At 35.6% G+C, this 23,526-nt stretch overlaps 3 pseudogenes; 1 reads left to right on the top strand and 2 right to left on the bottom strand.

Moving 5' to 3' along the window:
- Vmn2r116l-ps28 (vomeronasal 2, receptor 116 like, pseudogene 28) overlaps window positions 1-17,174 on the bottom strand; it is a 60,697-nt pseudogene extending 43,523 nt beyond the window's left edge.
- Window positions 12,061-17,222, bottom strand: Vom2r-ps49 (vomeronasal 2 receptor, pseudogene 49; annotated as a pseudogene).
- Window positions 19,908-20,843, top strand: Vom1r-ps46 (vomeronasal 1 receptor pseudogene 46; annotated as a pseudogene).

Below are 23,526 nucleotides of genomic sequence, written 5' to 3'. Positions count from 1 at the left end.
TTAAATTTTTATAGAATTACGAAAATTCTTTAAAACTGAGTCCATATAAATACAGCCATCTTCTGCAAATAGCATAGAGGCTACAGACCAGCTCATGTATGTTCTTTGGGAGTTGGCGTAGTATCTGGGGACCTCTAGGGGTACAGAATATCTGATAGTGTAGGTCTTCCTCTGTGGTTGTAATTCCCTTCATTTCCCTTAGTACTTCCCCTAACTATTTCATTGGTGTACTGGACATCAGTCCAATGATTGACTTTAAGTGTCTTCATTTGCATTCGTCTTAGTAAGTCACTGGTAGAGTTTCTCAGAGGACAGCCATGCTAGGCTCTTTTCTGCAAGTAGCACATGACATCAGTAAAATTATCAGGGATTGGTGTTCACAAAAGGGAAAAATGGATGTTGGGCTGGTCACTTGATGGTTTTTCCTCTAATCTCTACTACATTTTTGTCCCTATGTTTCTTTTAGTCAAGAACATTTCTGGGTCAAAATTGTTTAAGGTAGCTTGGTTTCCTCATCACTCCACTTTATGAACTGTGTTTTTACTGGAAGTGGTCTTTTAAGGTTCCATCCCTGACTGTTGCATACTTCTTCTAAGATCCTCCTTATTGAGTACTGAAACCCTTTCACATTCCAGTTCTCTGGGACTTCCTAGAGTTTTCTCCAGATCCAATTCCCATACAGATGCATATGTTGATTCATTTTCCTTGTCTTTTGGGCTTCTCACCTGCCTTCCACCATATCTGATCCTGCCCCTCTTTGGTTTCCCCTCCCTTCTACCACCAAGGACCCTCCCTCCCTCTACTTCCCATTATTATTATGTTCCCTCTTCTAAGTGTGATTGAAGCAGCCTCACTTGAGCCTTAGTTGTTATAAAACTTCTTATGGTGGGTGAGTTGTCAGTTAGATATTCTGTACATTTTGGATAATATCAAATTCTTAGTGAGTACACATCATCCACATCATTTTTGGTGTGAGGTGACTCACTCAAGTATTTTTTACTTACATCCATTTGCCTGCATAACTAATGTTCTAATTTCTATTGTGTAAATGAAAATTTTCTGTATCAATTCTTAGGTTTAGGCTCATTTGGGTTGTTTCCAACTACTGGATTTTACAAATAAATCTACTATGAACATAAGGGAGCACTTTTCTTTGTGATACGGTAGTGCATCTTTTGGATATATGCCCAGTGTCAGAATAGCTGGGTATTCAAATAAAATTATTTCCAATATTTTGAGAAACAACTGCATCAGTTTCCAGAGTGGTCATACCAGTTTTTAATCACACCAGCAAAAGAAGAGTTTTAATTTTTCTTAACATCCTAACCAGTATTAGCTATCACTTGAATTTTTGATCCTAGGCATTCTGATTATTTTAAGGTAGAATCTCAGATTCTCACTGATTTGCATTTAACTGATGACTAAAGGATGTTGAACATATCTATAGTTACTTCATGGCCACTAGAGTTTCCTCTGTTGAGAATTCTCTGTTTAGCTTTGTACCCCATTTCTTCCATTGGGTTGACTTCAAAATATTCTCTAAAACATTTTTGTCATTATCAACCAACAAATTGTCATCCATATAATGATAAATAATAGATTAAAAGAATTACTTACAAATAGTTTCTAATGGTTGTTGGATGAAATGTTGACAGAAAGTTGGACTATTTAACATTCTCTGTGAAAGAATATTCCAATGTTATCTTCCCCCTTTGGACCACAGTTGTTCAGACTAGGTGCTGAGAGAGCAAACATTTTCCTATCCTGCTCATGTTAGAGTATTGTGAAATAGCAATCTTTGAACTCAATTACTATTGTAGGCCACGATTTCAGTAGTAAAAATGGTAAAGGAAGTTCAGGCTGTTAAGGACTTATTGACTGAATTACTTGGCTAACAGGCCTTACATCCATTGTTTTCCTTATTTCTTTTTACAATAAAAATGTAGAATTCCATGGGCTGGTAGACTATTCTATATATTGAGCCTCATTGTACTGGTTGATCAAGTGCTTGCAATCTTTCTTTTGTTATGACCCACTGTTCTATATACACATGTCTGTTCCATAACTATTTTATGGAAAGACTGTTGTTATTTCAGCATGGCTACTTTTATAAACTTAGAAACTCAATTCCAGTGATGTCCTGTTTAGACAACTGGCACAGCTAATGGTTGCACCCAATCACCTGTATCAATACTTTTCCCGTAAATATTTCCCTTATCACCCCTAATTTCCTCATTTGCTGTCATGGTAATTGCAGGAATATTAATTTGATTTCCCCATTTTTTTAAAAAAACAAAATCTTTTCTGAAAATATTTATGGGTATACAGCCACATGAGGTCTCAAATATCCTGTTTGGACATCTATTTCCCACAGATTATCCATCAGGTACTTTGTCTTATTCTTAATAATTTACTTATTTGTATAAATTGTGTGTAATTATTCTGAAATGTTGAGACTAGATTGAAATCTTTAGGAAAAGGATACTAGCATCGGCTCCTGTATATACCAAACCCTTTATGTCAACACCATTCATATGTGCCACTAATTTGAATCTCTAATTATTAACCATTGCTTGCCAAAGCATGCTTTTTTCCAGAATTCCCAAAAGCACCTGTAATTTCTACTGGAGCATCTTTGCTCTTCATGTTAGGCAACAAGAGTTGACCAAGCCAGCTCAGTCAGTCAACAGGTTCTCAAGTGCAACAGCAAGGTTAAAAAGACAGAGAAAATAAACAACATTATAGCATGTCCCCATCAGTTCTGATGGTGAGGAAGGATTATGTTACCCAATCTGCTTTTATACCATTTTAATTACATGCAAGTAATAAGGTCAGTTGTCAATTAAAAGGAACAAGCAAGGCAATAAATAACAATAGTCAGGGATCAAGCAAGGCAATAAACAAAGTCTCATAATCACTCTTACGAATTGCTTATCAGGATGGCCAAGATACCTGAGCCTATTTCTCTGTGCTAGCCCAAAGACATTTTTCTTGTCTGAAGCCTACTTTGTTCTGACCTAAAATCAGATTCCTCTCTGAGCTTGCTTCCTAGCCCTGGCCCAATGCCAAATTCCTGACAGAAATAGCCCTACTTATTTGTCCTGGTCCAATGTCAAATTTCTGCCAGTGGTCCCCAAATGCTCTCCACAAATAGTTGCAAAAGTATATCCCCTGCATCAATTTGCATCTCTTTTTAAACATATACCCCGGTTTTTATTTCTTCCTTGCTATATACATCTACTATACCTGCATGGACAATAAATACTTGGGAAGCAAATCCACTTCTTCCCAAGATTATTTTCTCTGCCCCTGAGGGTAAAGGACCATAAACACTAATGGTTAATCTGTAAAACTAAAGAGAACTTTTAGAGATAGTGTTCAAGGAGTGTCTGTGGCCAGATCCAAAGCTGTACTTCCTCCTATACCATGAATAAGATGAGAAATACTTAGGATGTATTTTCTTGCCCGCATGGAACTGCCTGGTTGACAAAAGGAAACCTGCTCATACTGTTTGTCAGTGGTATTTGAGTTGAGAGGAACTTCTCTTTTTTCCCAAGGTCAAGATGTGACCTTGTGTGTCTTTCTTAGATTGACTATCCTTAGACCAGTGTTTGACCTTTCCACAGTAGCTAAAGTATCCTATATATCTTTGTGCCTTACAGGAACCAGAACCTGCCTGTTCTCTCCACTAAATATCATTTTTCTAGAAACAACACACCTTCTATCAGGGGTTCCTAAACTTATATTCTTACAATTTCTTTGGTAATGACCGAATTAACCACAATTAAAGCATTGGGTATTTTGATTCCTGAAATTTCTAGATACAATTTGACATATGATATTGACATTATCCTTTTGAGAACCAAGACAAGTTATTTTTTCCCTTATCCAGTCATCTATCAGGACTCCTTGTGCTTCCAATGGTCTAATTGTTCTTTTACATTCTGCACTTGCATTTTCTAATGTGAATGTTTCTATCAATGGCTGCCTGGTTTTACTATGGCTCTACTCACAGCTGAACCAAATGTCTTTACGAAGTTTGTAAAGGCTTCTGTTGAATTCTGTGTTATCTTAATAAATGAGGTAGATTTTTTTTCCAGCCTCCACAATCAATCCCACACCATTAATCCACAACAAGACATTGTTTCAAAATGACATTATCACATTGTATATATTCTCAAAAGTCAGTGTAATGCATTTCACCATGCAATTGGTCTTTAGTCACATTTATTCCACATTCTTAATTTCCTCGTTCTATTTTTGGGGCTTAGTCAGTCTACAATGTTAACCATTGTAACTTCTGTCCAGCTTCTAGTAATGTTGACTCCCATCTCTTTCAACTTTGGGGGATAATCCTATGCTACCTAGCCCAGTCATTTAGCATTTCTTTAACAACCATGAATTTAAGGCAGCCTGTTTAAAATTGTTTTCTTCTAGTACTTTTATAGGACACAAGGCACAAGGTGAATTCACTATCAGAAAAACCACAATAGTTAGCAGGCATGTGCTTCACAAAAACTGGAAAAGCTGAATGTACTTGCATAGCCCCAAGGAAATTCTATAGTAGTGTACATTTTTGAGCATATTTGTCTGTACTGTTTTCTGTTCTTCTTGGCTGCTTGCATCACTGAGCTACTTTGGGTGCCTGGCAGTAAAGTGTATGGAGCAGGACAAGGCATCAGCTTACCTTCCATGCTAATTTGCTTCCAACTTTCATCATCCACTAATTTCACAATCTCAGATACCAAGCCTGAACCCTGGGCAACTCTGTTTCTAATATCCAAATTCCACCATATAAATCAGTGAGGCAAGGGAGTCCTGGTATACCAATATAGAAAAATCATAATGATTTTTAATGGAAAGTCAATTTTATTTGATGTTAGAATGGCAACTCCAGCTTGTTTCACTGGGGCATTTGCTTGGAAAGTTCTTTTCTAGCCATTTACTCTGCAGTAGTGTTTATCTTTGTTTCTGAGGTGTATTTCCTGCATGCAACAAAATTCTGGGTCCTGTTTAGATATCCATTCTGTTAGTCTAAGCCTTTTTATTGGGAAATTGAGTCCATAGATGTTGACAAATATTAAGGAATAGTGATTGGTGCTTCCTGTTATTTTCATTGTTAGAGGTGGATTTAGGTTTGTTTGTCCCTGTTTTGGTTTCATTGCAAGGAAATCATATTCTTGCTTTCTGTACAGTGTAGTTTCTCTTCTTGTGTTACAGTTTTTCATCTATTATTCTTTACAGGGCAGGATTTGGAGAAAGATAATGTATAAATTTGGTTTTGTCATGGAATATCTTGGTTTCTCCATCTATGTTAATTGAAAGTTTTGCTGGATATAGTTACTTGGGCTGGCATTTGTGTTCTCTTGGGGTTTGTATGACATCTTGCCAGGATCTTCTGGCTTTCATAGTCTCTGATGAGAAGTCTGGTGTAATTTTTATAGGTCTGCCTTTACATGTCACTTGACCTTTTCCCTTATTGCTTTTAATATACTTTCTTTGTTTTGTGCATTTGCTGTTTTAACTATTATGTGATGAGAGGAATTTCTCTTCTGGTTCAATCTTTTTGGAGTTCTTTAGGCTTCTTGTACGTTTATGGGTATCACTTTCTTTAGGTTAGGGAAGTTTTCTTCTATAATTTTGTTGAATATATTTACTGGCCCTTTATGTTGGGTTTCTTCATTTTCTTCTATACCTATTATCCTTAGGTTTGATCTTCCCATTGTGTCCTGGATTTCCTGGATGTTTTGGGCTAGTGGCTTTTTGCATTTTACATTATCTTTAACAGTTGTGTTGATGTTTTCTATGGTATCTTCTGCCCCTGAGATTCTCTCTTCTATTTCCTGTATTCTGTTGATGATGGTTGTATCTATGGCTCTTTGTCTCTTCCTTTGGATTTTTATACCCATGGTTGTCTCACTTTGTGCTTTCTATATTTTTTTTCTATTTCCATTTTCAATTCCTTCACCTGTTCGGTTGTCTTTTCCTGTAATTCTTTCAGTGATTTTTGTGTTTCCTCTCTAAGGGCATCTACTTTTTACGTGTATTTTCCTGCATTTCTCTAAGGGAGTTCTTTATATCTTTCTTAAAGACCTCCATCATTATCATAAACTGTGATATTAAATAGAAATCTTGCTTTTCTGTTCTGTTTGGATATCCAGTATTTTCTTTGGTGGGAGAACTGGGCTCTGATGATGCCAAGGACTCTTGGTTTCTGTTGCTTAGATTCCTGTGCTTGCCTCTAAACATTGCATTGTCTCTGATGTTTGATTGTCTTGCTGTTTCTGAAAGTGACTTGACCCTGCTGGAGCCCTCTGTGTCACCACTCCTGTAGAATTGTTTTCCTGTTTTCTTTCAGTCTTTCCTCAAGACAGGTGCTCTTATTTCAGGTGTGTTGATGCTCATGGAGACTGTCCTCAAGCTCTAGGCGCTGGAAGGAAGCAAAGGTTCCTGCCCCTGATTGCTCCTGTAGGTCCTTGAACCCCGTGGGGGGCACAATTGCCACTATGCAATTCCTTCTTGGGTCTGGACTGTTGGGAAAGGATATTCTCCTCTGACTTCTCAGGAGTATTCACACTTCTGAGGGTCCAGCTCTCTCCCCCATGAGATTCGGGTGCAGGGAGTTGCTTGTGCAGTTCAGTCTGGGAACAGATCAGAACCACAGATACTGGCGGTGGTCTGTTCCTATATCTCTGTGTCCAAAGGCACTGTGTATTTTCCCCATGGACCAGGGATGTAGACTGACATGTGCAAAGGTTGCAGTCTGTCCTGCAGCCTCATGATGTCTGCACACCTGGGTGGTCTGCTCTAAAATAAATGATCCAAAGAAACAAGCTGGAGTAGCCATTCTAATATTGAATAAAATTGACTTTGAACCAAAAGTTATCAAAATTAGATAAGGAAGGAAGGACACTTCATATTCATCAAAGGAAAAATCCACCAAGATGAACTCTCAGTCCTAAATATCTATGCGCCAAATGCAAGGGTACCTACATTCATAAAAGAAACCTTACTAAAGCTCAAAGCACACATTACACCTCACACGATAATAGTAGGAGATTTCAACACCCTCTCTTATCATGGACAGATCATGGAAACGGAAATTGAACAGAGATGTAGAGAAACCAACCAAAGTTATGAGTCAAATGGATTCAACAGATATATATAGAACATTCCATCCTAAAACAAAAGGATATAACTTCCTCTCAGGACCTCATGGAACCTTCTCCAAAATTTACCATATAATCAGTTATAAAACAGGGCTCAACAGATACAGGAAGAAAGAAATATTCCCATGCATCCTATCATATCACTACGCACTAAGACTGGTCTTCAATAACAACAATAATGACTTAAAGCCCACATATACATGGAAGTTGGACAATGCTTTACTCAATGACAACTTGGTCCAGGAAGAAATAAAGAAAGAAATTAAAGACTTCTTACAATTTAGTGAAAATGAAGATAAAACATTCCTAAACTTATTAGACACAATGAAAGCTGTGCTAAGAGGAAAACTCATAGCTCTAAGTGACTAAGCACAGAAAACAAAATTTTAGTTATTTGAGGAAGATATAGTTTAAGATATAGTTACTAGAATTCACAAGTGCCTTGTTGTGGTGACTAAAAATGCCCCAAGACCCTAGTTGTGAATGTAGAAAAGCAGAACCCTTTCTATAGGACCTTCATAACTGAGAAAGATCACAGTTTTCTGAATGCATGTTTCTGCTCTATGTTGGCATAATTGTCTTCTCGATACTTCACATACAAATCCATATCTGATGGAGAAAGGAGCATATTCTTCCTACAAGTTCAGCAGTTTTATAGACAGTCCATGTTCCTTAATTGTGTTGAAGAAGCCTTTCGATTATATATACATATACATATAATTTTACAACAATCACCTCAATTCAGTGCCTCCTAATGTCTTATTCAAGCTTTTATGAAAGCTGTCTCTATGAGAAATGGAAACTCTGTCTTCTAGTGAAGCAAGACATCAAGTAAGTTTCACAGTTTAAATTCACCTACCCAAACACTGACTTTCAAAGCAATACTAAAGGCAATCTGTAGGATTTGTTTGTGTGTGTGTCTGTGTGTGTGTGTGTGTATGTATGTATGTGTGTCTGTGTGTGTGCATGCATGTAAAAGTAATTTGTAGTTATTCAGTTTTATCTGTCTGCTGTGGATATGTAAATGTGAGAGGTGATTGTTGAAAAATTATAATATTAATATTTGAAAACTGCAAAAAAATTTAAAATGTCATGATTTTGGCTCTCATCTGACAGTATGGTTACTGATCACTTGAGTCTTTTTCATAAGTAGTACTAACCCTATCAATAAATGGAAAACCTTTGTTTATTTTAGCTTAGAATTCCCTACATCCTGATTCTAATGGCTTTAGGATAGGTCATCACTTTTCTCAGTCCTCAATTGCCCTGTATATGAGACCTCCTTTTTAGTGTCATGTAGTGAAAATGATATTGATAAATAACCATACCAAGGGAAAACAACAACTATCAAGTGAGAATAGTAAAATATAATGTTCGTGTTAAAAATTCATAACCCATTTATTAGACTATAAAACATATTTTAACAAGTCTAGGAAGTATTATTTCAATTTCCGTGAATCTTATATTTACAAAAATGTTGCTGTGCTTCCAGGGTTTTATTTATGCATTTTTATTGATAAAATACATTTCTGGAAAGCAATTATTAGTTAATGTATTTATGGTGCTGGATATTTTGGTCAACTGTGCACAGAATATACTGCCCATGCTGAGTATCTGAGATATGTTCCTCTATCCAAATCAGGTGTTTCACAGCTCTCTCAGTATCTTACTGCAGGATCCCTGGATGCCTCAATTGCATCTACATTTGTATATCCATATGAGCACTTTAGTAATACTACACAAAAATACACATAAATAAATACTAAATACATTTTTTGTTAATTTTTTTATTTATTGTTCAAAATAGGATTGGTTATTATATGTTTTATTATAAATAACTTTCATAACACGATTTAATAGCAAGTTTTATGTGAAAATGTATGGAGTTCAGAAGACACCTTCTAGGATTAGGCTATCTCATGTTACTAAATGGTCCTACAGGTGGAATCAGTTCATATTTAGTGTTAAGGGATTTAACTGTGTAGAATATACTGTACAGATGTATACTTTAACCAGTTTTATTTCTTGAAGTCTTCACATTCTGAAGGCCTCCCAGGAATTCTGCTGCACAGATGGCAGCTGGTTAAGAACTTTCCCCAAAACAGCTAGAAGCTGGGGACTCTGAGGAGCCCAGTGTGCTCTGGATCCACCATCCCTCAACTTCTGCCCAAACTCCAAATCCCTTCTAGCCTGTGCATTATGTTAGGGCAAATTACAATCTTGTGTGCTCCTCTGAAGATGCAACTGTTTGAAGGCTTCTCAGGAGACTTGCTTCATGCAGGCAACGGATTACAAAGTCTGAAGGCCTCCTAGGATTTCTCCTACAAACAGTGCAACAGAACACAAAGACTGAAGGACACCAAGAGGCAAGCTACTTGCAGATTAATAGCTTCACTGCTCCTCAGAAGTCCAAAAAATCTGAAGGCCTCCCAGGAGATCTGTTGCAAACAGGAAAACAAATCAGTGGCTTCTCTGCTCTTCTGAAGGGAGATCCACATAGATTACACCAACTCAGAATGATATTTCCACACAGAGACATTTATGCTCACACCCAATGACAAAGGGGAATACAAACAGAAAGATATAGGCAGACATATACACAGTAAAACAGATATGCATTACAAAAACTCATAAAATATATGCAATGGTACACAAAAACACATACTCTGACAAATACACAGAGAAACATACATATATATATGTACATCTACATATATATATATATATATATATATAATCTTTCCAGATAGAAATTCATACATAGAAAAAAACTGTTGCTTACTCAGTAATTATTCAGAGAAATAAACAGAGAGAAACACATATGTACAAACCAACAAAAATATAAGCACAGATACAGACACACACAAACACACACTCATTCATATATATATATATATATATATATATATATATGTAAAATCTTGATAAAAATAAATTCACACACACACATATCTTTCCATAGTTCTATATGCAGAATTGAATGCCAATAGTATCAATTAATATTTTCTGTTTTATTACTCTCAGAAACCCAATTAAGTTACCAAAAGCCTACATGCCTATGCTTGGGACAGAATAACTGGAGAACCTGCCACACTCCCTCCAGTAGAGTCTGTGTGACTGGGTGAAAGCCTGGTACACTCACCTGAGGAGACAATTTCAAGAAAGTCAGTCTCCTGGAGGGGATGGCTGCACTATCAGAAGGATACATGCTTCACGCATTGAACATGGAACATCTTTTCTTGCTATCTTGTTTCTACCCTGTGTACTTTTGCTCAGGGCATGTTTTGCCCTACTATCCTCCCATGGACAAAGAACGATCACAGAAAGTACAATAGAGGTAACCACTAACCCTATTTTGGATTTGGCCTTTCTGTGGGAAAATGTTACCATGTATCTTATGGAATTGGGGCTTTTGACTGAACTACAGCAATCAGAATATGCTTTACCAGAACCCCCTGTAAAGACACATAGCCCTTGAAAGTTAAGATGGTTAGACAGGAAATAATTCCAGTCACTCATTCTTATGAGTTTCCTTCATAGGATATTAGAATTTCTAAAAAGAGGGGGCTTTGTGGCATTTCTAAGAGATTTGTGGATGGCAGATGGCAATGGCTTATAGTAGGGAAATGGTGACTTCCCCCCTGTAAGCAGGATGGGGCCAAAGCATGCTCCGCTTGATCCCCTTGCCATATATAAGAATTTGTGATGAATCTGGGAATCAATGGATCAATCACAATGGAACAAAAATATCATATTATTCACTCCCATTTATGGAGAAATTTGCACAATCATGACCCTCATGATGTTTATTATTTAAAGAGAATAGAGATAGTATTATTACACAGCTACAAAAGCCAGAAGTACAGTTAGTGTTAGAATTAAATATATTAGAAGAAATTAGAAAGAATCCCATATATGATGAATATAATTTGTCAGCTTACAAAGCAACAAGAAGGTCACTGTAAAAGTCTTAGATATTTAACTACTAACGACAAGTACTACTGAGTGGCTTGCCAACTTGGCTATTGTCTCAAACATTAGAGATAACATCAACTTCACATGTTCCTTGCAAATGAATTGTTTACTGATTTCTTAGAGTTGGGTCCAATTTATGAATATCTAATAAGAACATTGTAAAACTGTTCCTGAGAACTTTTGTCCTTTCTGTTCCTGTGTATATGCAACATTGCTTTTCACTTTGCTTTATGATTATAAAAGTCTGATTCTTGGATAGTAAAATCACATTCAGATTCAAGACCACCTTGTGTCTGTGTCTGTTTGTCATTTGTTAACTCCTTGCCCACCTGAAACCAGTCCCCCTGGGTTGCCTCAACGGTCTGTGGCAAGATCCCTTATGAAAATTATAGCCTACATTTCCATACATTGGCAAACATAAACAAAATCTCACATTTTCCTCATGGAGAAAATCATGAGGAAGGGCTCTTTATAATTTAATATTAGAAGGGGTATACTAATATCCATATGCTCTGTATGAAACCATAGATTGTCATTGATAAACTGAATCCATTCACATTCATAACAACTACTAGATTTCCTTCTTCTGTAGAAAAAATGTTGAGCAACTTATCTATTTTCAGAAATGTTTTCTAGTTCATTTAGTGTGAGCATCTGCGAGCCTCTAAACGTTTATTCAATTGAGGAAAACAAACATCATACAATAGAAGAAACTCTATCTTCAAGCGGTGAGAATAGCTTCCACTGTGTATTTTCTGATTGTCTGTTTCAGATTTTTCTCGTGGAGTATATGGGACATGGCATGCACTGCATTTTACATGTCATGATTACCCATCATTATATCCACTTCGAACTTCAGATTCTTTAGCCATTCCAATGAGGCATTATATGTATAGATCTACTGTGTTGTAGAGATAAATGCTTCATAGTTAAAGTTAATCAATTCTGGCCTTATGAGATATAAATCTGTGCTTTTGAGATGATTCAATGTCTGCACATAAATTTTAAAGCAAGATATCTCACTATGATGTTGTAGAAAAGTAAAGTCCCATAGAACGTGCCATGAGATCAGTCTCGGTTACTGGTCATGAAATCCAACTGTGATTTGGTGACCCCTATTCTCCCTATGCCTGGAGAAAACCACATTCTCACTCTGAGAGCAAGAGTATTATATATTTCCTCAAAAACGATAACAACATTTGAGGGTGATGACACAATACAGTTGTAGATCTCTTTAATTACTAATTTGAATACCTAATCATAGTTTGGGATCGTGTTCACAAAGGCAAAGCAGATTTCATTTTTTTAAAACTCTCTTCTCAACTCTGAGAATAATTGAATATCTTGACCATCATCTGAGATGACAAGGCCAACCCATTTCCAATTTTAGCATAAAGGAGACCATTGCTAATGCTAGAGATGTTCCTTGAGGGCCATCTGATACAGATAGGGAAATGACTAGAGATGGAATGCAAAGGTTCATGGGTAAGCTGAAGGAGTTATAACACAGAGACCAGTATGTTTGATTTCACATAAAAAATATAAATATATTTTCCTCAAACAGTTGATTGCCTGTGTTTTTCCTGTCATTCTTGATTCAAAAAATCAAATGTGGAAGCCTGGCATACTCATTTCTAATGGGAACAGCAAACATTGTTGTTTGACAAAGTGGTAACTAAGTTTATTCACATGTCATATTATCTGTCATTCTGCCTTTCAGTTTTAGTCTTGATATCTTGGCTTTCAGTGATTGGAGAGATTTTAATACATTTAAACCTTGGAAATATTTGATTAGTAAATTTATTTTAAAAATGCATTTGAGCCTTTATCCAGAAATATTTCCTCTAATATGAAACAGGAAAGACCTATACATAATAGTACTTTGGCTTTTAGAAACAATATTCTTTTCTTTCCCTAGTTAAAGGTATTTCTTGTACCATAGAAGTTGTGACTCCCATAAAGATTTCATTTTTAGAATCAGGCTCCACCAATCTTTGGGAACATCTGCTTCTGTGCTTTCTCAGGAACCAGATAAAAAAACAACGTAAATTTAAAAATACAAAAAGATTAGGCAGTCTAATAGTTTTAGCAACAGATTAGAATAAATGTTTCTTCCTACTAAACACCCAGGATATTATGGGATAAGCATTGTAGGCCACAAAATTTTGTATATTGAGGAAAATATACATAAACTAAAAAAAAATTTGCTGAAGGTATCTCCTCCACCCAATGTGTCTTATAATGATGGACAAATATTTGTGTGGAAAATGTGAAAGAATCATGTATTTGAACAATATAGCTGCCCTTCCTTAGAAAACTTTGCTTTTGTAGGTCCTCTGTTGTGACAAGGAAAGAAAGGGATAACAAGACAAAACTTCAAAATAAGGCCCCAAAAGATATAACACATAATCATTACATTATGAATGAAAATGACTTATAATACCTACAGAAGTATGACCATGAAATTTTTGCCAGATGATCTAATGACTATTGGCACGCTGGCCATTAGTGGTTGGTAATGCACCCAGTTGTAGTAAAATGAAAAACTGCACATACTGGATTCGAGGTTTTCATCATGTCTAGTGCCACTAAAATGTCAAAGCTGACAGGCTAAGAATGGAATGTCTGACATGGCAAAAATATACTACAGATACTCAACATATTTGTAAAATATAATTCTTTTGCAGTACAATTTATCACTAATGACTAAATTTCTGACAGCATTATGATTATGAAATTAACTCTATCATTTCACAGATTATCAAGGATGAGTTAAACATATGACAAAGATTAATGTAACACATATCTCAGGACAGACTTGTTATATTCTATATTATGGATGAACTTGAAATATATCTCTGCTTAATGAGACTTGCTTAAATAAACAATCTGAGTGCAATTCTGTCCAGGCTGAGATTCTCTCTACTACCATGCCAGACTCATTTATTCATGACCTCCTATATTCTTCCATTTTGAACTCTGTAAACTTCTAGAGCTGGACCCTAGCAGAAAGCCTATCATGTCCTTGAATATTAAGTACCCTGGAACTATGGCATAGTTAGACACAAGCATAAGTTAAATTTCATTCATGAAATTTCTTAAGGTCTGTCAAAGTAACCCAAAGAGACATAGTATAAAGCATGCCCAGGTATTTAAAAAATGCAAAGATGCCTCTCACCATGGTCCTCTAAACACCAATGAATTCATAACCTAATCATTACAAACATAATTAGGGAAAAGCAAATAATTTTGTAAATAAAACAAAAGGGGAATAAGTGACAGATTCTCTTCTTGTAAAATGGCCAAAAGTGTATTTTATCATCAGAGCCATATTTGGTAAAAGATCAAGGTTCCTGTTGATTACATCCATTAAAAGGGCAATCCCAAAGCATATTCACAGTTTGTTGATGTTTTTTCTCTAAAAGAGTACATTGCTTATAATCATCAGATGTCTATGCATGGTTATTTGTACTCAACATAAGCATTATTCTGTACTGGAATTTTTGGCATCTGATCCCACAAATTGAAACAAATGTCTTTTATGTAAGATGGGGATTACATGAGAACTAGAAAACTAGCAAACACTTTAAAAGGTCATGAAAGGGGGTCTCCCATGAATAAGATATGGTATTGACTTCATCCACAGAGAGCATTTCCATCACTGTTTTCCAGTGATCAAAAGTAAACACAAAACCACAGATACTGGCAAATCAGTAATACTATCTACGTCTTTATTTTGAAATTATTATAATGTAAATAATAAATGTGATATGGAAGCCATTGCCTTCATGGTATTTTCTTGTGAAATTAACTGAAATGATTAAGGCAGTGAAAACGTTATTTATTTGTACATAATACCCTTTGTACACTAACATTTCATTCCTGTACTTACGATCACTTAATATTCTTATCATGTGGGCCAATATTCTTATCATGTCTTCTTATATCTCTCTTCATCTTGTTTAATAGTTCTTTCAATCTTTTGCTGAAATAAAATCTTTTCTAATGATTTATTTTTAAATAAGTTCAAATATCAAAAATGCTTTTCATAAAATATGTCAGTGGTATATATCTGTATTTAGTTGAGTAATAATACTTATGTCATTAAAGGACAATACAGCCAAATGTTTTAAAAGATACTTTGCTGTAGACTATTCTAGCTTCTAATGAACAGGTATATACTTATGCCAAGTATTGAGTGCAGAGATTAATGGCTTACCCTATGACCTAAGTATCGTTCACCTATTTTGCACTTACACAGGACTGTTATATATTCATTGTGGTCACTCCTAAACAATACGATTTAATTTTTAGGATAAATCTTTGATTACCTTTTTGGTTACACTAAAACAGCACTAGTATCCTCCTGGAAACAAACATATTAAGGAAATTTCAGTAATATTTGTATGTGTCAGTATTCTATATTTGTAAAGTAGAGGAATCTTTGGTGGAATTTGTATAGAAAATGTTCACCTTTTTTCCAGTAAAATTAAACAATGACTCAGTAGGAATGTAATAACATCACATCGTGTTTGTGTTTATGGAAAGAATAATATCTCCTGTCTCATACTTGTCATTTTATACAATCTAATCCGTAAAACTAAACACAAAACTTTATATTTAGTTATTCACTTTGAGTTAGAAAAAAATCAGTTTTTCACTTAATCTTGTCATCCTGTGGTATTCTTTTTGTAAATAACATAGGTTATTGTAGAATATTCTGTATAACTGCATAAAGTAGCAATTAAAATTTTTACTTATACACAAATATATTTGAGAATAGGTCTTATGCAAATGCACAAACTACTTCCTACAACTAAACTTTAGGAAGCATCAGTTACTTAAGATGTTTGAGCAGCCCAGCAGTTTAAAGTGCTGTGTTTTAAAACAACTATCAGCAATCCACAAAAATCTAAATGTTTATCACATTGGTAAAATTTACTAATATTAGTGATAAAACCCACAAGATGTAAATACTATAAAATGTCAAGATTTACCAACTTAGAGATGAAGAGAGAATACATATGTTGCTTAAATAATGGCAAAAATGAACTAGTAGGCAACTACTGTATAACTGATCTAAATATCCCAAACCACAAAATTTATCTGTGCCATTTATAAGGGATATTATCAGTCACAACAATTATTGATAACCTCAGTATTCAAAGAATAGAAACTTTGATTCCATATGCTCTATATATTTTTTGCTCTAAAGGGACTATACTGAATTTAACTTTAAAAATATTAAAAGTCAGTGAATGCACATGAACCATGTGAAGCACAGAATCATATGGATGTGGTTGTGACTCCATTCCCCATATGTTGCATAAATAACTGATTGTAAAGACCTTCTATTTCCAAACATGATAAAGGTTTAGAAGGCAAGAAGTTACCATATGCAATGAATATGAGAGAATATGTATGTGATAGTTCTTGACAACTGTATGTGCCATGCATATTACTGGAACCAGCATATTTTTTAGGAAAACCCACTGAAGGAAGGACAGACAGCAGAATTTATAACCATTTATTTGCATGTATTTGGGATAAAAAATGAAATATTAAGGATCTATTTCAGTAAGCAATGACTGTCTAGAATGCATGAACAGAGCTATTTATGAAGGATCAAGCTAGATAGTTTATTATTTCATAGCTTCCAGCCTTTAAGTTAGAGGCCATCTCAGTGGAAAGACAAAAACTTTCATGGGCTAATTAAAAAGATAAAATAGGGTTGGTATTGAAAGAGAATTAAGGTTCTTTCTTTGTGCTTAGACTTGGCAACAAGAAAGAAGACTCCATGATTTGTCTACTCTTCATCTTCACTTTTAGACAACTCATGAAATATTCATGATTACATTTACATGGAAAAAGCAAATGCACTTACAGGGCATTCACAGTCTGCTTAAAATACTCCTTCTCCATAGGCAACTGAACTGCTCCAAGGAAAAAGAAACAACTTGGCCCCAAATTGTCATTAAAATCATTTTGATTTATTCTCCAAAAGCACCTGGTATCAATGAACTTGACCATGGAAAATGATATAATGAAAAGAAAGAAGACAACCTTCAAAATACACATATCAGTCCCACCTTAAAATTGGGTAGTCTAGATTGTGAAGTGCCATGAGTATCAGTATATCAAATTTTTATCTGCTTTTATGTTTCTTGAAAGAGAAGAGATTTGTTGCATATTTATGATTAATTTTTTTTCAGAACACACCTGAGTCCTGAAGGTTTCTTAATCACTCCCTTTCATGGGGCTCTGTAACTGATGACCACTGACAATGAATAAACATGACTAGGTAAATATTTAGCAGGATAATTTCTTCTCAGGCTCCATGATATCATCAGGTTCTGCGGAACATCGAGACTGATTTCCAGAGTGGTTGTATCAGCTTGCAATACCACCAACAATGGAGGAGTGCTCCTCTTTCTCTACATCTGCACCAGCATCTGTTGTCACCTGAGTTTTTGATCTTACCCATTATGACTGTTTTGAGGAAGAATCTCAGGGTTGTTTTGATTTGCATTTCGCTGATGACTAACGATGTTCGGCATTTCTTTAGGTATTTTTTAGCCATTCGGCATACCTCAGCTGTGAGTTCTTTGTTTATCTCTGAACCCCATTTTTAATAGGGTTATTTGTCTTCCTGTGGTCTAACTTCCTGAGCTCTTTGTATATTTTGGATATAAGCCCTCTATCTGTTGTAGGATTGGTAAAGATCATTTTCCAATCTGTTGGTTGCCATTTTGTCTTAATGACAGTGTCCTTTGCCTTACAAAATGCTTTGCAGTTTTATGAGTCCCATTTTCGATTCTTGATATTAGAGCATAAGCAATTCGTGTTTTGTTCAGGAAATTTTCCCCAGTGCCCATATGATCAAACTCTTCTCCACTTTTTTTTCTATTAGTTGGAGTGCATCTGTTTGATGTCTACGTGACAGTAACCATATTTCTACTGGCGTTTTAAATCTCATGTCTATCTTGGGCTTTTGAAACCAAATGAGATGTGGGACAGCTTTCTATCATAGCAGGTCACATTGAGAGCACAGCATTTAATTAAAAGCTCAAAAGCATTTGGCATCAGAATGAAGTTATCTTATAAATCACTCACTCACACACACACACACACACACACACACACACACACATTCTGTGTACAAACATGTTTTTCCTGCATGTATATGAAAATGTAGTTGTCCCGCGCTATCGTCTCGCCAGCAAGAACGCACGCGGACACCAGGATCCTTCTGCAGCAAAGTGTTTATTGCATCTTGAAGAGGAGAGACGCCGAGGCCCCAGAGAGCGTTAGCTTTATATCCCCCAAAGTAACGTGTTCCTTCCTGATTGGCCGCATAGCTGTGATCTCATTGGCACGCCCCGGGGTGGGCAAAGACTTGGCTCGAACAAACCCTTGTGCAGGCGCACTGCATCCTTCGGGGTGGACAACAGCTGTGCCCTGTACTAACAGACAACAGCTGGTATGGGTGGCTACCAACATGTAGTATCTTCAAAGGCCAGAAGACTTTGTCAAAACCCATGGAATAGGATGTTCTCTAATGCAAGAGAATGGGCAAGTGGAGACAGTATCTGGGTTGTTCCTAAAGCCTCCATTCATTTTCTTCTTCAACTGCCAAGCTTCCTGTCAACTCTGTCTCTGCTCTTGATTTTGAAGCTCACAGTCCATAAATGATGAGAGTGTAGAGCAACATTTTCCCGATGGAGTTCTTGACTGAGGTTGGTGCTTAGTCACAGTTGCCACTGTCACATTCTACATTGGGTACTCTCCTGACTTGAAAGAGAATTTGCACACAACCTGACTTGGAGGCATAAAGTGTAGTACCAAGGGAATTCCTTCCCATGGTATCACATGGGTGGGCTGAATAATTTATTGCCTTTTTCCCCACCATCTACTGTAGTCTACTGAGCAGTGCATGATTACTCCACATACAGTTTTAACAGAGATGCACAGTGTTTCCTCAGCAACTATCATCCAGAATATTTTGTCCTTCACCATAATGTTTAATCTGAATTTCCAAATATTTTTATTTGGTTGACAGTTCTGTGAGATTTCATCACAATGGATGCCCCCTAGCTCTCTAACACCACAGCCCTCCGTGAGTACATTTGCATATGCATGTATGTGGTATGATTTTGTATAACAGCTAATTCTTAACATAATAAGATATATGTTGTCCCTTGAACCATCATTTGAATGTGTTTTATATAGTTAAAAAAATTTATCTGTGACCACAGAGATATTCTAAATAGTATTATTAACTTTTTATTACCCACCATTTAATACTGGATGAGATGTACCTTATAAATAGATATTTTTTAAAGTTTGTAGTTGTCATAAAAATTTGCCTTTTTTATAGATGACTAGAAAATACCAGCATGTTTTTTATGTTCTTGGTTTGTGCACATTAGTACTGACATTCTCTTTTGGTTACTTTTTACAAACCTGATAATCTTGCTCATAATGAAGCATATTCTGTGACCATGAAGGCATGTTTCCAATCCACATTTGTATCCAAAAGCCTTCAGCAATTTTATAATAGTATACATTGATAGTAATGATTATTACTATGAGAAACATAAACAAAGTATTGTTAGACTACATAGACTAAACATGTTTTGTCTATTAGCTACATTGACATAAGTCTATGCTTACATTTTATTGCTGAGATCTAACAACCCTTCTGATTTAGCATCTCAGAAATTCTTCAGATTATTAATAGTTTTCATTTATTTTCATGCAAAAATGGGTGTGGCTAAATGCTAAAGAGAATCATGCCCATTAAAGAATGGACTTCCGGAATCTGACAATCAAAATCATTTTCTTATTACAAACTACAACTGGAATTCTAGGAAATACCTCTATTCATATGCAAGATCTACACAAAACATGCATTATAGCCTACAGATTTGATTCTCATGTTTTAATGTCAGCCAATGCCAGGATAGTTCTGCCTATAGGAATGCCCCACATACTGGCAACTTTTGGGTTGAAGCAGTATTTAAAAGAGTTAGGATTCAGATTAATCTTGAACTTTAAAGTGTTGGACGGGGTATGTCTATTAGTACCACCAGATTCTTGAGGGTCTTCCAGACCCTCACCATCAATCACAGGGAATCCTGTTTAGGGATCAAAAAGCCAAAGTTACAAAGTACATTGGACCTTCCATTTCCTTTCTCTTGGTCTTGTCCATGTTTAAAAATTTCTCTTTCTTTGTGGACATGCTTGCCAAAAGAAATTACAATAAAATGACAGTACACCTACATTTTGAACACTGCTCCATTGTAAAGTATGATGAAACAAATGACTTACTCTATGCAGCATTGGTGATATGCCCTGAAATCTTTTTTGGGCTCATAACCTGGCTCAGAGGCCCCATTATTGTCATTCTGTACAGCTACAATCAAACAGTTCAAGGTATCCAAAGCAGTTATGTTTCCAGAGGAAACTCAGTCAAATTCAGAGCCCCCCAAAATACCTTGAACCTAGTGTCTCGCTTTCTGGCTTTTTATTCTATGTCCTCCATCTTAAGAGGCTGTATTGCTTTTGTACATTATCAGAACCGGTATCTGGTGATCAGCACTAATCTCATTTCTCTGTGGTTTCTGTTTTGGCCCGTTTGTTCATATGAGTCATTACATTGTTATGTACAGACTCAGATTGGTTTGGATAAGGAAGTAAACCTCTTAATCTTATTTTAGTATTTCAGTGATATAGTTTGCTTGATAACTTTTTTTAACTCACACTCATCCTCAAAAGTTCGATAGTGAGAATTAAACACACAGTACCTTGTTCATTTAAAGATTAGCTTAAACGAATATGGGCATTTGTCAGCTGGTTAAATTAACATACTCTCTGAGATGATCATCTTCTGTAAGGCCCACTATAATTTTCAATTAGTAGCTTGAGCATCTTTGCCCTCATTATATACAACGGAGCCACATTTAAGAAAATGTCAATAAAACTGATCTTCATGTGGCTTTCATCCTTTCAGTGCAGTTTGCCTGCTTGAGAATTTCACAGACAACCAGGGGTTCAACATTATAACAACACATAAAAATGAGTCCATGATGGCCATGAATTTGACCTGAAGTACGTTCTGGTACCATCCCAGTTGCTGTAGCTTGCACCATGACCATAAAAAATGAAATTATTTCTTTCACTTCATAAAGATGTCAACTCTAAATGAATGATGGTTTTGACATAATCTTGAGTTTTGCTTGCTAATATTCTATTGAACTTTTTCATAATTAGTGATAATTGATTGCAAGTTTCCTTTGTTATTGTTCTCTACCCAGTTGCACACCATGTTAACGCTAGCTTTATCAAAAGAACTTTGAACAAATTAATACTGCCATTATGAAAAACAGTTTTTTTGGTCTCTCAAAAATGTAAAACTTTGCTCTTTGTCCCATGTGTTTAACTCCTGGAGCTATTCCCAAAGAACGCCATATAATTCCATAGAAACATTCACACATCGAAGATCATTGCTGATCTGTTTATTGTAGCAATGAAATTGTGCTCTTTTATATATTCATATTCTGAAAATTCAAATATGAAATTCCTTTTATATAACATGGACTATAATTCTACTACATTGAAAAATGCAATCACAAAATATTCAGAAACATTGATTGATTGACTGATTGATAATGATTAATATTAAGCCATGTCACTCAAACACAGAAAGAATAAAGTTATATGTTCTCATATCTATGTACATCTAATACTATAATATCTACATGTACTTATGTAAATTGATATAACTTCAATATTACATTTAGAAGCAAACCTAAAAAGTAAATATAATTGATGGACATTTAAAAGGATTTAGACTTTATAAAGGAGGATATAGAGATAATATACTTGTATTTTCAATATAGTAAATGTATAGTTGTTTCTGGTGCATAAAAGTTATAAAGTTTTATTGCTAGAAACAGTGTAAAATCTTAAGCAAAACTTTATGGCTGCAGTATTGCTCTACTAACTGTACTTTAGTTCTTTGAAATGTTCAGAAATTTGTCCTGGGCAAGAGTGCCTTTGAGTGGCTATTTCATTGAAGCACTTTAATATTTTTATTTTTGAGTTCATTATAATCAAGTGTTTTATTTTAAAATACAACATCATTTCAGATTTTCCAAAGATGCAGACATTGTTCCACATATAGCCATTAGTAAATATAATTCATGTCACTAATAGACTCAAACAGAAATCACATGGTTATCACGTTAGATGCCAATATTTTATTTTTCTTTTTTATGAGTTATTTATTTTTATGTATATAATGTTCTGCCTACATGTATGCCTGCACACCAGAAGAGTGCATCAGATATCATTATAGATGTTTGAAAGCCATCACGTGTTACTCAGGACTTCTGGAAGTAGAGCCACATTTTAAACTGTTAGTCATCTCTCCAGCCCTTCTTTTATTTTTCTTAATGCATTATTGACAACACTTTCTATTCTTGTGTGTGTGTGCGTATGTGTGTGTGTGTGTGTGTGTGTGTGTGTGTGTGTGTTTATCCTGATTACAGCTTCCCATTTCCCTAGTTTTGCACGTTTCTCCCCTCTTGCACATATCCTCTCCATTAGAAATGTCCATTAGGGACATATCTTCTGTCATTAGAAAACAACATACCAATAATTTTTTTTTAAAAATGTACAGTAAGATAAAGCAAAAACCATCACACTGAAATTGCAAGACTCAGAGCATTACTGATCACCTTCAGTTATTTTTAACCTATAAAAGTCTCCAAAAAGATTATGTATTAAACCATTTATTTATTTACCTTACACATGATTACTGACCCCTTTCTAGTGCATTCTCCACATAGTACCTAACACCATGTCCCCTCCCTTTCTCCTATAAAGGGGTGGTGGCATGCACTTGATATAACTGACCCTGCTACATCAAATCTAGGGTAGGACCATGCTCTTTCACTGAGGCCATACAAGGCAACCCAATTAGGGGAATGTATTACATGCACAAGCAACAGCTTTAGGGACAGCCCTGACCCCTCTATTTGTTGAGGGACTTACATCAAGATCTAGCTGCATATCTGCTAGATATGTATAGGGGGCAAAGGCCCATTTCCTGAATGCTCTTTAATTGGTGGTTCAGTTTCTGAGAACCCCTGAAAGATCTACATTATTTGACTGTGTTGGTTTTCCAGTGGGGTTTATATTCAATTCTGGTCCCTATATCCTTCCTTCAACACTTCCATAAAAGTCCCAGAGCTCCATCCAAGGTTTCTGCACATTAATAGTGGGAGATTTCAAAATCCCAATCTCATGGAAACAGAACCTAAACAGAGAAGTAATGAAAGAAAAAGATTCTATGGAACAAATGGACCTAACAGATATC

This window comes from Rattus norvegicus, chromosome 1 (assembly GCF_036323735.1).
Source record: "Rattus norvegicus strain BN/NHsdMcwi chromosome 1, GRCr8, whole genome shotgun sequence".
Classification (NCBI taxonomy): Eukaryota; Metazoa; Chordata; class Mammalia; order Rodentia; family Muridae; genus Rattus; species Rattus norvegicus.
This window is presented reverse-complemented; position numbering and strand designations above follow the sequence as displayed.